Source organism: Mustelus asterias, unplaced genomic scaffold, assembly GCF_964213995.1.
Source record: "Mustelus asterias unplaced genomic scaffold, sMusAst1.hap1.1 HAP1_SCAFFOLD_76, whole genome shotgun sequence".
Taxonomy (NCBI): Eukaryota; Metazoa; Chordata; class Chondrichthyes; order Carcharhiniformes; family Triakidae; genus Mustelus; species Mustelus asterias.
Window position 1 is genome coordinate 1051150 of NW_027590135.1, and position 16216 is coordinate 1067365.

General features: G+C 44.8%; 1 non-coding gene across 1 annotated transcript; it reads left to right on the forward strand.

Annotated features, from left to right (window-relative positions):
• Nucleotides 1-1233: 1233 nt before the first annotated feature.
• On the forward strand, nt 1234-1315 carry trnas-gcu (transfer RNA serine (anticodon GCU)). Its single transcript has one exon. It is a non-coding gene; the product is annotated as a tRNA-Ser (tRNA).
• Nucleotides 1316-16216: the final 14901 nt, after the last annotated feature.

The following is a 16216-nucleotide window of genomic DNA, read 5'->3' on the forward strand; positions in this document are numbered from 1 at the left end:
ATGGAGCATATTTACACAACCGGGAACACATTTACACAACAGGGAACACATTTACACAACAGGGAAGAATTTGACACAACCACAGTGAAGATCTGTCAACGACAGAGTCACAGTTCCACAACAGAGAGAACAGTTACACAGCACAGAACACAGTTAAACAGCAGGAAATAGATTTCAAAACAGGGCCTGGCTTTGTGTAACAGAAAACAGCTTTTCATAAATACTCATGTTTTCCATCTCAGTATCTTGCTGGTTTGCTCGGCACCTTTTCTGTCTGTCATTGTGTGAGTATCCTGATAGTCTCTTACTGCTTTTCTGTGTGTCTTTCTCTATCTGTTACACTCGAGGTGATGTCATGTGTTATTGTCCAGCCAGGGTGTGCTTCCCACCACGGAGGTTGTTGTTTTAAATCAATAGTTGTCGGACTGCCGCGCAACAGTCATAGGCAGGAAGCGATTATGTTTCGGAGCAGAGTGTCGCAGCGGAAGCGGCCCGTAACCCAGAGGTAGATGGATCGAAACCACCCTTTGCTATCGTGTTTTACTCGCATCAAAAAGGCATATTCGGCTGCTGTCCAAGAGCAAATCTGGATTTTCTCGGCAGCAAATTTGCTTCGTCATGTTGATTTGTGTTACCGTGGGTGGCACAGCGCATTTGTCCCAGGTTTAGTTCAGTTGGCTGTGCAGCAGATTCAGCCAACAGCTCCCGATCATTTCCCGTATCGGTTGAGATTATTGATACAGGCCCCGCCTTCTCAGCCTTGCTCCCCGCCTGAGATGTGAATCCTCCGGTTAAATCACCAGAAGTCAGCTCTCCCCTGAGATGTCCGCTGAATCATCTCGGACCGTGGACGTTGCTTTAAATTTACAAACAGCAAAAATATGACCTGCTCGTGGAAACCGGAGGTATCCCTAAAATATCATTTCATCATAATTTTGAAATGTATCATTTCGCGAACATTTGCAAACAATCAACTTTCCCCGGATGCAGAATCCAAAGACCAACTGCAGAAATCCTCCAGGAGCCTGACGTGAATTAAACACGCAACCTTCTGACCTGGAGGGACCTGATAAATTAACTGTCTCCCTCTTTACTTTTTATGGATTTACATCGAATGGAAGAGTTACAACGAACCGAGATTAATGAGAGAGCAGGAACACAACATTGTCCTGCGGGAGAAATGTCCTCTTGTTGCGGGTGCACAAGAGCTGGTTTGGGGGAGTGTAGACGCATGACGAGGTGGCCGAGTGGTTAAGGCGATGGACTGCTAATCCATTGTGCTCTGCACGCGTGGGTTCGAATCCCATCTTCGTCGTAGGTGCATTTTCTCCGTCTTCGTATTGACCCACTGATTGAGGGTGAACTGATGACTGATATTGAGGTTTCCGAACAAACGTGAAGTTTCGACCGAGTTCTGCAGGTATTTGGGGTGAATAATCCAGCACCATTCCATATTCCTCATCCAAATGAGAAACTCGAGCTGGCAATCGATTCAAATCAGGACACCAGCTTTGGGCAGGAGTTTGCCACCAGGAGAACATGTGGTTTCAGAAGCTCCAAAACAGACTCCAGCCTCATTTGAGGCACCAGTTGCGGATTTTGTCTTTCCAGAATCGGACGTTCCGCCATGAAAATTAGTGCCGGGTTCGGTGGAATGGTCATGTCCAATTGCCCCTCACTGTCACGAGTATTCGCATGTTAAATATGTGGGGTGACGGGCCTGCATGGGATTGCTGATGGCACCAGCTCGATGAGCCGAATGGCCTCCTTCTGGACTGTCGGGATTCTATGAAGTTCAGGGCGACAGTTTCACTTATTTGGGAATTTCTCCAATTGTTCTCGGATAAGATTAAAACTTCTAACCAGTCAATGCCTGTTTGAGAACTGGCAAGGAATAGGGCTGACATTGAATAGGTTCATATTGAATTAGTTACAGCAAATTGATTCTTTAAGAGGTGTTGGTGTAATGCTTTCAGAGAGACTGTCATAGTTCCTTTTTTTGATCAGTAATTTTGTTAATCTACTTGGAGCGGGTGCAGTTTGTCAACATCTGTGCCTCTTGCTTGGCCCCCTCTGTGGGCAGCAGCAGCTCCAAGAGTCAAGTGGGCAATGGTGGTGACTGTGTGAGCATTTGATCAAGGTTCCTGGCCATCACATTGGTGACTTATTTAATTAGCTATCGCAGGTCAGAACAGAACAGGACAGGACACCTGAAATGAAATTCATTCAAGATTCTCATTATTCATGAGTTATTAATGGAAATATTTCTTCGATTTGCTTCCTGTGTAAACTTTGTTGCAATGAAAGAATAGGCCTCAATGCTATTCAATGAGTTCTCAGTCAGAAACAACAGTGAAAAGGGGGGTTAAACTGTGCAGAAAAACGCGACAGCCAAGATCAGTTTACAAATTGTGTTATGGACACACCTTCGTGAGCAACGAAAGTAATTCCGTAATTATAACTAATGAAAATAACAACCTATTTAACAGAGCAAGCGATGGTGGTGCAGTGGTGAGCATGGCTGCTTTCCAAGCAGTTAGCCCGGATTCGGTTCCCGGCCATAGCACTGGTCATTTATTTAGGTCCTTATCTACGGCCTCTTGCGTTTCAAATCATGTGGTCAAAAACAGTTCAAACGCAGCATTTGCCGGAAATGAAACAAAAAGGACGTCCCGTTTAAATATTATTTATTCGGACGGAAAATTCCGCTTCAAATTCTCTCTGCAGAAAAAAATATTGAAACAGAGGAAGAAGTCTCTGTGTTAATGAATGAGTTCTCAGTCAGAGACAAAGATATAAAGTAACGGGAACCGAACACAGTTGACCTCCCTGACTGTGATCTCAATAATCCCGATGAAGTCAATATGAACGTTATTGAGGTCGTTGCATCGACTGGCCAATAAACAGCTCCGATTGCAGGGTGGTTCAGGCGTTCGACTTGGAATCTAAATTTGCTTTGATTGGAGACTTTTTTAACCGAAAGAACAGGCCTCAAAACTATTCAATGAGTTCCCAGGCAGGTACAATATTAAAAAGTAGGCTTAAACTGTCCAAAAAGCAAGAGTGAACAATTTCAGTTTACAAAATGTGCGTCAGGACCACCTGGTGTCTGAGGAAATCGGCATCTAAGGCACTTCCGTAATTATAACAAATGTAAATAGCCATTGCTCAAACATAGAGTGGTGAGCATAGCTGCCTTCCAAGCAGTTGACCGGGGTTTGATTCCCGGGTTCGATTCCCGGCCATCGCATTGGTAATGTAGTTTTGACTTTATTTTGTGGACAAAATAAAATTCGAACGCGGCAATTGCCGATAAATACGCTTCCCGTTCTAATTTTATTTATTTCGGACCGAGAATTCGGTTTCAATTTCTTTATCCTGAAAACAATGTTGAAATAGAAGAATAATTGAACAAATGAATTCTCAGTCAAACATAAGGACACCAAATAAAAATAGAGGAACACATGTCAGCTCACACACTGCTCACTGCACAATCCTGGTGCTTGATGAAGTTAACATGAACATCGCTGAGGTGATTACATCATTTTGAGAGATAAGCAGCTGCGTTGGCCGAGTGGTTAAGGCGTTGGACTCAAAACCATCGTTTCCTCGCGAAGGTTCAAACTCTGTGCGCAATGAGCGAGATTGGAAATGTTTAATTGGCTTCTCCAGGGCAGCCCATGATATTGAATTCTAATTTACTGTGGGCTCTTTCTATAAAGACCGGGAACTGTGCTGGCATCGACAATATAGGCCGAATGGCTTCTGTGCTGTAACTTCCATGATAAAAATCATGACTTGAGAAGAAAGAAAAAGAGCAGCACAAGGACAAAACAAGGACTTATTCCAGAGAAAGATTCTTGTGTCATGACACACAGGACATAAGAAATACACTTCATCAGAATACATTGAATGAATGAGAATTTCAAAATGCTGCTTAGATGATGAAATACCATGTTCATTCAAAACATGCTACAAGCTGGACATTACTGGGCGTTCGGTATTCCTGCTTAAAACAGTTTGGGAATGGAACGAACATGTGGAACATAAGGAAGAATAATCATATTGGAACGTTAGTAAAAGAGGATTATAGACAATCATAAGACATCAGGAAATTTCATGTTAGAATTAATTTCAAAATGTCTATGGATTAAGTGGTCACTCAGCCCAGGACTCCAAACACAAGCGAAAAAATGATGGAATATATTCAGATATTAGAGAATTCTGCAACCAAATCGATGTTGCTTTAAAATCTCCCAATAATTTCTGACAGATCCAACCGAGCTGGGCAGCTCATTGAGAAAGCAGCTGTTGCCATGTTTACGCATCAGATGTATTTCTGGCAGAAAATGATATCCGAGAGTGTGTGGAAAATGTGTGTGAGAGTCAGAACTGGGTCCGAAATGAAACCAGTGGTGGCGGCACAGAGCAACTGAAAGGAAGAGAGCAGATGGTGCAGAGACAAGCTGTTGTCAGCTCCCGGATCCTCCAGCTGTGTTTCTCTCTCTTCACAAACTCTCCCACTGCAATTAAAATTAGACTATCTAGATTCTCAGACTGACTTATTTCTGTTAATGAAATCCGAACGTTTCCTGTCGTGAAAATTCCATCTGAATTCAAGGCAGCAATTCCCACTTCAACCCGTTTCTTTGCTGCATTGATCGCGCTTTTGTCGACTGAAACCATAAAATCGACCCAAACTTTCCCTTAAATTCTCTCTTCAGGTCTGAGCAGCGCGATCCAATGACAGGAGAATCTTGTGATTTGACACAAGAAGGACTGGGAAATCAGCCGCTGAGAGCGGACACACAAACACAGTAACATTAGTCTAACCCAGCCGCCCCTTTAGCACACTCTCGCTGACACAGTGTTCACCTCTGCACATTGACAGGTCAAACTGTGTCTCAGATTGACAGCTCCGAGGACAGGCTTTCCTCTCCTCTCGCTCTGTGCTGTGGATTCGGGGAGAATAATTGGAGTTTCCCAGCTCAGTAACTATTAAAGCCTCTGAGGCTGGCGATGCTCACAGTGTCTGTTCCCCAGATTCGGGGGGCTGCAGCCAATCAGAGTTGTGCCTGGTTTAACCCAGAACTGTTTGAAATTATGATCTTGTTCACAAGCTGAATTCTATTTGTTCAGATGAAGATACAGATGGTTTGCACTGCGTCATTAACCAACAAGATCCCCCCTTCATATACAGTTAACGAGTGGGGGTGGAGGGATAGACATGGACAGAGTGAGTGAGGCGATGATACACAGACGGCCAGACAATGTCTCAGTGGCTGAAATCCTTGTAAATTCCGGCTTTATCCAGAAAGATTCTCTTGGAGATTCTCACTGATATTGTAACAGAGACACATTATTAATCCCACACTCAGGGACAGTGCTGCATTTTGACAGAAGGGATGGGGAGAGGCAATAGAAACTGAATGGCCCAGTTCTGAGCAGTGTGCAGGCTCAGAGTGACCAGAGGTTCAGAGAGATCTTGAAGGAGAGAGGCGAATTTGAGAGAGTTGTCAGGAAGGCGGATTGGATGCTTGGCTTCGGAAATGGAAGCCATGATGTGGAAATGCCGTCTTTGGACTGGGGTAAACACAGTAAGAAGTAAGCCACCAAATAAATCTGTTGGACTTTAGCCTGGTGTTGTGAGACTTCTTACTTTATAAATGGAGGCATTGAGTATAAAAAATGGGAAGTTATGCTCAATCTTTATAAAGCTCTGCTTAACTACAGCTGTTTTAGGATTGCACCCAGACCCGGTAACCACACTTTCGAAAGTATGTGAGGGTCCTTCGGAGATTTACTGCTTTGGATCCAGCGATGATGGATTTTAGCGAAAAGGTTTGGCTGGATAATTCGGATTTTCTCTCTTTGCAGCTGACGGGATTGAGTGGTGATGTAAGAGACGTGTAAAAGAGCATAACACATTGAACACAGGCCAAATTGCTGGATTAGCTGCGAGCAGAAGGATTCAGGGACAGGCAGTGAAGATTTAAGACAGGATGTATAGGAGGCATCGGATCCCAACAGCGCGGAAGGAGGCCACTCGGCCCAGACATTCTGCGCCGACTCTCCGACGGAGAATCCCTCCCTGCAACCACAAGTAATTACCCTACTAATCCCCCCGACAAGAAGGGTCAATTCAGCCTGGCCAATCCACCTAATCTGCACATCGTTGGGGATGGGAGTAAACCGGAACACCCGAAGGAAACCCACGCACACGGGGAGAACGTGCAAACTCCACACAGACAGGCATCCAAGAATGTTAGTAATGAAATTCAGTTTTCTGCCGGTCACAAACGCTGGGGATTCCCCTTCAATTTGTGGCATCTGGGAATCAGCGAAGCATCCAAAAATAGGACTGACAATAAATATAACCACGGTAGGTATTCACATGGTACTGACATTCTGTACAACATTGCATCTGTTGACCGCATGGCCTAATGGATAAGGCGTCTGACTTCGGCAATCGTAGTGATGATGCTATCAGAAAATTGCAGGTTCGAGTCCTGTTTTATGCAGAAATCTGTTCGAAGTTCCGGAAAAAAACGAAATGTCCTTCTATAGCTGAAAGCTCTGCATTTTCTTGCAAACATTGCCGGGCGCTATCTGAGAATGCACTTCCTTGTTGTTTTCTTCACTCAATTTTTTAATCTCATTATTTTATTCTCCTCCCAAGAAATCAATCTTATCTTTGAGATCTTAATAAATCATTGATGCTCCCGAATGGAGCAACAGGCTTTGCAGCAAATGGTTTAACCAAATTCTGTGGAGAGAATTCTCACATCCTCAGGAAGAGGTTTAATAATGAGCTGAATGAACTGTTTCTGTTTACAGGGATGAAAGGTTATGTCACTGGGCTGGTAATCCAGAGGCGTGCACTAATCTTTGGGAAGACGGAGTAAATCCCACCATTGGTGAAATTTAATTCATTGATTAAATCAATCTGGAATTGAAAGCTAGTATCAGGGATAGCGGCCTTGAAACTGTCGCCGATTGTTGTAAAACCTCATCTGGTTCATCAGTGCACTTTAGATAAAGAAGTCTGCCCTCCATGTGACTGCAGACCCAGAGCAATGAGGGTGACTCTTACCTGCCCTCTGAAATGGCCGAACAAACCACTCTCAGTTGATGGACAATTAGGGAAAGGCAACAAATGCTGGTCCAGCAGGCGACACCAACAGCCCATAAAAAGTAGAATAATTATGTAGAAAGAGAATGGCCTGGTAACGGATTGAGAAACTGGATGCTTCTTCTCCTGCAATAACAAGGCTGAGGGGGGTCTGATGCTGGGCTGTAAATTAGTGAAAGATTTTGAAAAATTTCATTTCGATAAAATAGGCCAGAGAAGGGCAGATAAAAATGTATCTCACTCTCATTGATGGCTGGTGGTTTTAGCACAATGATGTACATGCGACCAGCGTATCAGCGAATCCTAAGAGTGTGAGAGAAATTCCATCAGTAATGCTTCCCCGCCATCCTCCAGATTGAAGCGAGGCAGCATTCATGCTGGTGACTGGGAGGAGTTTGTTACTCATCGTTGAAAATGGCCAAAACATTTCCCTCAATCTACAGCACGCTTTTATGAGGCAGAATGGCGGGAGAGAAGAAAGTAACAGAGAAGAAAGCTCCATGGGCCGAGAATGGGCCTGTTCACTCACTTGAAAACCCATGGCAGTAATTCACGGCCCTGACTGGGTGTCATCCTCAAATCAAGAGACAGACAACGATAACAACTGCTTGTTACAAAATAACTATCATAAAAAAGCCACGTCCAACATTAATATTGTTAAAACTTCCCGATAGTCTGAACAATTCTTGTTTATTTATACCTCTCTGGTTTGTGAGCTTCGCTCTTCCTGGGTGTGTTGGCCGCAACCCAGAACCTCAACAGAGGGAAGACGTTCACATCAAGTGAGGGTGTTCCAGGAATAGGTCAATATGGAGAATTAATAAAGGGGTGTGATTGGATAGACCTCGTAATTTAATCATTAAATCCACTTTAGAAATCAATATTAAATTATCATTGAGTCGGCAGCATTTGCAATTTGCTATCGTCCAGAGCATTGGCAGTTGGCTCGTTGGTCGAGGGGTATGATTCTCGGTTAGGGTAATATTAGTATGCCAGTGCTTCCGGGTTTAAAACCCGGACAAGCCCAGCGATCGTTTATTGAATCGGGAGCAAGTTTGAGATCATGAGAAATCATTGCAGTGAATATGTCACTGCAGAACACGAGAAGAAACGATCACCAGATTTAAATTTCGTTTGACCATCCAAAGGTACTGAAGGATATGACACGGGAAATTTGCGAAGAGACTGGAAATAATTTTGGGTGGCACAGTGGTTAGCACTCCTGCCTCACAGCGCCAGGGTCCTACGTTCAATTGCGGTCTCGGTTCACTGTTTGTGTGCAGTTTGCACGCTCTCCCCATGTCTGTGTGGCTTCCCTCCCACAGTCCAAAGATGTGCGGGCTTGGTTGATCGGCCATACTAAATGGACCAGATTGTCAGCGGGATCAGCAGGGTAAATGAGCGTTACTGAACTAGGACCTGGGTGGGATTGTAGTCGGTACACACTCGATGCACCAAATGTCCTCCCTTCTGTACTTTCGGCATTCTACGATTGGAGACGATTAGCACAGCTGCATTTAATGGAAAGCTGGATAAGTGTTGGAAGGAGAATGGATTTCAGAGACAAACAGATAATGTTACATGAAATGGTTGGGTGGAGGATCGGGTCGAGCAGTTTAAGAATTCGAAAAAATGGTCCCAATTTCACTTAGGTATCTTATTTATTGAATCACTCCAGATCTACAAAGTGTCTGAGAGACTGGGAGACAATTAATAATTCCCCAATCACAGGATGAACAAAACACAGGGTGATACAGAATGAATCATTCACTCATATACATCCACAGAGATTGCCAGATAGACAATCAATTCCACACTCAAATCCTGCACCACACACTACGTGCGACAGAATGGTTATCACACCCATACACACAGAATAGTTACAGCACAGGAAAAGATCATCCGGCCCTTTGTGTCTGGGAGTTGGCTTTTATATAGAAGCTCAGTTATCCCAGCCCACATCATGAAAGCATGGCAGCAAAACTTGAAGAAGACACAATATATGTCGTTAAGTAATTTGTGGAGAGTGCGGAAGGAGCTTGCAGATAGCTACAGACAGGTTTTGTACATGTGCAGACACCTGGCAACTGGAATATAATGTGCAGTTATTCACTTTGGCAGGAAGATAACAAAATCAGATTATTACTCAAATATAGAACGGCTGCAGATTTCCAAGGTGCAGAGGGATCTCGGTGCTCGAGTGCACGAGTCACAAATAATTAGTATGCATGTTCAGCAAGGAATAAAAATGGTTAATGGAATATTTGCTTTGTTACAAGCATTTAAGTGTGTGAGAAAAGAATGTAAGAAGTTTAACAACACCAGGTTAAAGTCCAACAGGTTTATTTGGTAGCAAAAGCCACACAAGCTTTCGGAGCTCTCAGCCCCTTCTTCAGGTGAGTGGGAATTCTGTTCACAAACAGAGCTTATAAAGACACAGACTCAATTTACATGAATAATGGTTGGAATGCGAATACTTACAACTAATCAAGTCTTTAAGAAACAAAACAATGTGAGTGGAGAGAGCATCAAGACAGGCTAAAAAGATGTGTATTGTCTCCAGACAAGACAGCCAGTGAAACTCTGCAGGTCCACGCAACTGTGGGAGTTCCAAATAGTGTGACATGAACCCAATATCCTGGTTGAGGCCGTCCTCGTGTGTGCGGAACTTGGCTATCAGTTTCTGCTCAGCGACTCTGCGCTGTCGTGTGTCGCGAAGGCCGCCTTGGAGAACGCTTACCCGAATATCAGAGGCCGAATGCCCGTGACCGCTGAAGTGCTCCCCAACAGGAAGAGAACAGTCTTGCCTGGTGATTGTCGAGCGGTGTTCATTCATCCGTTGTCGCAGCGTCTGCATAGTTTCCCCAATGTACCATGCCTCGGGACATCCTTTCTTGCAGCGTATCAGGTAGACAACGTTGGCCGAGTTGCAAGAGTATGTACCGTGTACCTGGTGGATGGTGTTCTCACGTGAGATGATGGCATCTGTGTCGATGATCCGGCACGTCTTGCAGAGGTTGCTGTGGCAGGGTTGTGTGGTGTCTTGGTCACTGTTCTCCTGAATGCAGCTTGAACAGCACTACAGAAGTTGAGTACCATCCAGGACAAAGCATCCCACTTCATTCGCTTCCCATGCATAAAAATTCACTCCCTCCACTACAGCAGTGCGCACCATCGACACGATGCACTGCAGCAGCTCAGCAAGGCTCCTTTGCCAGCAGCTTCCAGACCAATGACTACGACAGCCTGGAAGGACAAGCGCAGCAGACACACCAGAATAACACCACCAGGTTGCAGGGCACTGATATTCATTTATTGATTGTAGTTATTTGTAAGTTGTTGTTGTTGCGTGTGTGTGTTCTTTAATCCTCTTTATCTTTCAAAAGAAGTGAAATATCTAATTGAAAAAGATGCTACTATTTCTAACCCAACCAGCGAACGTTGTGTCAAACTTAAAGAAAGCCCCAGGGGTTTGTGATTTATTCTCGAGTTAGTGGTTTCCCTGGGAGCCGAGGCAACAGAAACAGCGCGGAGAGTTGGCAGAGCAGGAAATGTCGGTGCCGAAGCTGAATCACATCATTGAAGCAGCAAACTGTTTGCCACTAATCTGACCCAAAATCCAACGCTGGTGGGTCTCGAAACCACAACCTTTGAACGGCTAACTTGCTATCATGTAGAAGCCCAACGCGCTTTCCATTGCGCCACAGAGCTGCGTGACGGAAGCTTACTTTACTTGTCCATATATGGATTTTTGACAGCGTAGAAACGATTCGTATTTTCACCAATCTCGTAGTTAAAACGTCAAGAACTGTTCAGAGGAACTTCATTGATTGCAACTCGTGTTGGAACATCTTATGTCTGTTGAGACAGCTGTGGAAATTCACACCTTTCTACAGGAAACGTGTCCATCACAGAATGATCCTCCCTCTCTCTCTTCCTCATTCTCCTGTACAGCTTGGAGTCAAATCTCGCAGGCTTGATAGTCGGGAGACACGTTCTACTCTATCTGCCACAGGCTGATCAGAACCTGTTCCCTGTTCCAGTAAAACATCTGCACAGAACACAACGCAAAGCTGGAAGCTGGAAATCTGAAACAAAAACAGAAAATGCTGGAAGTGCTCAGCGGATGAGGCAAACTTTTTGATTAATGGAGATTTCTGGAAAACAAATTCCTGAAGCACAGCACAGCTGCACAGTTTAAAGTTTCCTTTCATCCACAATGGATGGGCCATTCTATGATTTTGAATAATCCAAATTGACAATGCGCATTGTTATTCTAGTGGCCACAGCCTGATAACCACTCCAGGCATTGATGTCGCCCTTGGATTTTAAATTTGTAAATCCATTCTCTATCTTTTAAAGCTGCAATTGAAACTGTATCTATAACCCATTCAGTTCTTTGTGAGTGAGAAGGAGAATTGAAGATACATTTGGATCATTTTCCTTTGACTGAATTTGTACAGAAGCATAAAGGCGGGCATCACACACAGCACTTCATGAAACTCACCCGCTAAAAGCTTACAGTGTTTAATCAAGGGATGGTCCTATTTATTCATTTATTATTAATGGAGAATAGAAAAGTTGGAACTGTATGCAATCTGGGCAATATAACTGAGCAAAGTGAAACACAATGGGGACTGGGCACGATAAGCCTCCCATGGGCAAAAGACAAAGTGGAGGTGCGACGTTGACTGCCTTGTGAGACGGAGCAGGGAAATGTTGTCGGATGAAGATACATAGGAAAGTGGGAGTGCTAAATGTTTAATGATCACTGTACAAGCAAAAGGTGCAATGCAGACTGCAGGCTGGATATTCAATTCTTACTATCCTAAACAACAGTGATTCAAAATGCCACTTCGTTCAAAACATAATGCCAACGGGCACTAATACATTCCGTAAAAAGCATAGCCTTACTGATTTATATAATTTAAATGATGTAATTTCATTACAGAGGAAAGCAGCGTACTGGTAGATTTCAAAAAGATACGGCCAACAGATTTAGTATTTCTAAATTCCTCCGTCCCGGGTTCAATATAATGTGAACAATTCTTGTCTGTTGTGTCCCTCTCTGATGTCTGAACTTCAGTCTACCAGAGTGTGCTGACATCCACTGGCCGCAATACAGAACTGAGGTAGCGCGGAAAAAAATGCACATTAACTGTCGCTGTTGACCGACATGTAGTTGGTCAAAGAAGACAGAGGGTAGCAGTGGAAAGTGGCGTTCCTCAGGGATCAGTGTTGTGCCCTTTGCTGTTTGTAATATATATAAATGATTTGGAGGAAAATGTAACCGGTTTGATTGGTAAGTTTGCGGACGACACAAAGGTTGGTGGATTTGTGGAGAGCGATGAGGACAATCAGAGGATACAGCAGGATATGGATCAGTTGGAGACTTGAGCAGAGAGATGGCAGATGGAGTTTAATCCGGGCAAATGTGAGGTAATGCATTTTGGAAGGTCTAATACAGATAGGAAATATACAGTAAATGTCAGAACCCTTATGAGTATTGATAGACAAAGGGATCAGGTACACAGGTCACTGAAAGTAGCAATGCAGGTGGAGAAGGTAGTCAAGAAGGCATACAGCATGCTTACCTTCATCAGCCGGGGCATTGAGTTTAAAAATTGGCAAGTCATGTTGCAGCTTTATGGAACCTTAGTTAGGCCGCACTTGTTCAATTCTGGTCACCATACGACCAGAAGGATGTGGAGGCTTTGGAGAGGATACAGAAAAGATTTACCAGGATGTTGCCTTGTATGGAGGGCATTAGCTATGAGGAGAGGTTGGAGAAACGTGGTTTGTTCTCACTAGAACGACGGAGGTTGAGGGGCGACCTGATAGAAGTCTACAAGATTATGAGAGGCATGGATAGAGTGGATAGTCAGAAGCTTTTTCTCAGGGTGGGACAGTCAATTACTATGAGGCACAGGTTTAAGATGCGAGGGGCAAGGTTTAAAGGAGATGCACGAGGCAGATATTTTACACAGAGAGTAGTGGGTGCCTGGAACTCATTGCCGAGGGAGGTAGTGGAACCGGATATGGTAGTGACTTTTAAGGGGCGTCTTGACAAATACATGAATAGGATGGGAATAGAGGGATATGGTCCCCGGAAGGGTAGGGGGTTTTGGTTCAGTCGGGCAGCATGGTCGGTGCAGGCTTGGAGGGCTGAAGGGCCTCTTCCTGTGCTGTAATTTTCTTTGTTCTTTGTTCTATAACTTCGAATTTGGTATTACCTGAAGCATTTGAATCGACTAGCACAGATGTACTAAAGGGCAATCGAGGTAATGAGACGTTGGAGAATGAATTTCAGAGGTAAGCAGATGATGTTCCGTTGAAGATTTTGAGTAGAGGGCCGTGTGGAATCATATACTAATTAGAACAAAAGGCCCAGTTTCAATTAGGTATCTTCCGGGTAGAAAATGTACAGATTTGCAAAGTTTCTCAGATAGAGAGAGAGCGATACAGAATGAGTCCAACATCATACATATAGAATCTTAGAATGGATACAACAGAGAGAGGGAGAGCATTCGGCCCTTTGCCTGCATGCTGGGCTGTACAAGAACATCTCAGCTCATCCCTTTCCAAGTCCTTGCCTCAAAACCCTGGAAATCCTTTCACTTCAGGTGCTGATCCCATTCTCCCTTGACAACCCGGATTTGATGCTGCCTCGACCACCCTCCCAGGCAGTGCATTCCAGGTTCTAAACACTCAGCACATTAGAAACCATCCTTCTCTCTTCTGGCAATGGGAACAATATTTCTTCATCTCCTCTTCTCAGACTGCACCCACCAACCCACCACCTCTACCATCTCGAAGGACAGCAGCAGTAAATACATGGGAACACCAGCACTGCAAACTCCCCCTCAAGGCACTCACCGTCCTGACTTGGAAATACATTGCGGCTCCTTCACTGTCGCAGTGGCAAAATCCTGAAAGACTGTTTGGCTAACAGCACTGTGGCTGTACCGACACCTCAGGGACTGCAGCAGTTCAATAAAGCAGCAAACCACCACCTTCTTAAGGTCAGTTAGAGATTGGCAATGAATGCTGGCCTCGTCAGTGATGCCCTCTCGAAATGAATCAAACAACAAAAAGACTCGCAACGACAACTGGAGACAGACAGATACAGAACAAATCTCACTCACGTGCCTGTGTTGGATACAATATGAATCCGCAAATCACATTCACTAACAGAGGGTAAAATGCAGTCGAAATTGGGCGATCGTTATCCAGTTGCAGTTTAACCAGTGTTTTATACAAGAACAGAAAACATCTTCACACAACATGCGACATTTTAACCCAATATGGAACATCATGAGACCAGATAATTAACTTTCTGCCGAACAGAAAACATCTTCACGGAGAATATTTTCACACAACAGGGAACACGTTTACAGAGCAGGGCATATATTAACAAAGCATTTTTTAAAAATTACACAAGATGGACCGTATTTATACAATCAGAAAGACATTGACAGCATCAGGGAAGCATTTTGCACAACAGCAGAAAACACCTCTCAACAACAGAGAGCACAGTTACACAGGAGGAAATATATTTGCAAACATGTATTTGCAACAGAAAATTCCTTGAAATATAGTGATTCACCTTTGTCTGTCGTTATATGTCCAGACAATTTAGCTTACTGCTATTGTGTGTTTTTCTCTGTTGTATTCTGGGTGTGATGCAGGGGCTGAGCCTCCTGACACTGGAACTCGTATTAAACAATACAGGGGCGAAAATCTGCCTGACTACATTGATAGACAGACAGCCTTGTGGCGCAGAGTGGCGCAGCGGAAGCGTGCTGGGCCCATAACCCAGAAGTCGATGGATCGAAACCATCCTCTGCTATTCCTATTATCACTGATAATGAAACGACTTGACAACAACGTTTGTGACTTTTCGGTGCAGGATGCAGACAGGTATTTACATCGGCTTCTCTTTTCCCCAAAAAACCCCGATCTGTAGTGAATCACTTTTATATGCAAGAGTTTTACACTAAACAGGGAAAATCTTAACACAACATACAAAAATTTACTGACAGAAACATCTTCACGGAGAATCTTCTTACACAATAGAGAACACGTTTGCAGAGCAGGGGACAGATTAAAAGAACAGAAAAAAAACATTTACACAGCTGGAAACACATTTACATCAACAGGGGAGCATTTTGCGCAACAGCAGAAATCATCTCTCAACAACAATTGAGACAGTTACATGGGTAAGATGGGTCTGGAGGGATATGGGGCAAACATGAGCAATGGGAATAGCTCGGTGGTAAAAAAACTCGACGGCATGGACAAGTTGGGCCGATGGGGCTGTTTCCATGCTGTAAACCTCTAAGTCATAGAGCACAGCAGGAAAAAGAGTGAAATACTTTGCACAACAACAGTGAACATCTTTGAACAACAGAGAGCACAGTTACAAAGCAGGAATTATATTTACAAACATATTTACACGAGAAAACGCATTTAAAACATCAGTGATCAATTCCGTGACCGTCCATACACGTGTACAAACAACCTCTTTTGCTGTTTTCGTGCGTGTATTTCTCTGTCCCTTCAGTCTTGGTGCTATGCAGTGGAATTTTGTGTCCAGACTGAGCCTCCTGACACTGGTGCTGGTGTTAAACTACAACGTGGAAGTTAATGTCTGACTGGCTACATTGAATGGCAGCGGAGATGGGGAGGAGAGGGAGGGGGAGGGGGAGGCGGAGAGGGGGGAGGGAGGAGGGGGAAGGGGGACGGGGAGGGGGGAAGGGGAAGAGGAAGGGGGAGAGGGAGGGGGAGGGGGAGAGGGAGGGGGAGGCGGAAAGGGGGGAGGGAGGAGGGGAAAGGGGGACGCACAGGGGGAGAGGGAGGGGGAGGGGGAGAGGGAGGGGGAGGGGGGAGGGGGAGGGGGAGAGGGAGAGGGAGGGGGAGGGGGAGAGGGAGAGGGAGGGGGAGGGGGAGGGGGGAGGGGGGAGGGGGAGGGGGAGAGGGGAGGTGGAGGGGGAGGGGGAGAGGGGAGGGGGAGGGGGAGGGGGACAGGGAGGGGGAGGGGGACAGGGAGGGGGAGGGGAGGGGGACAGGGAGGGGAGGGGAGGG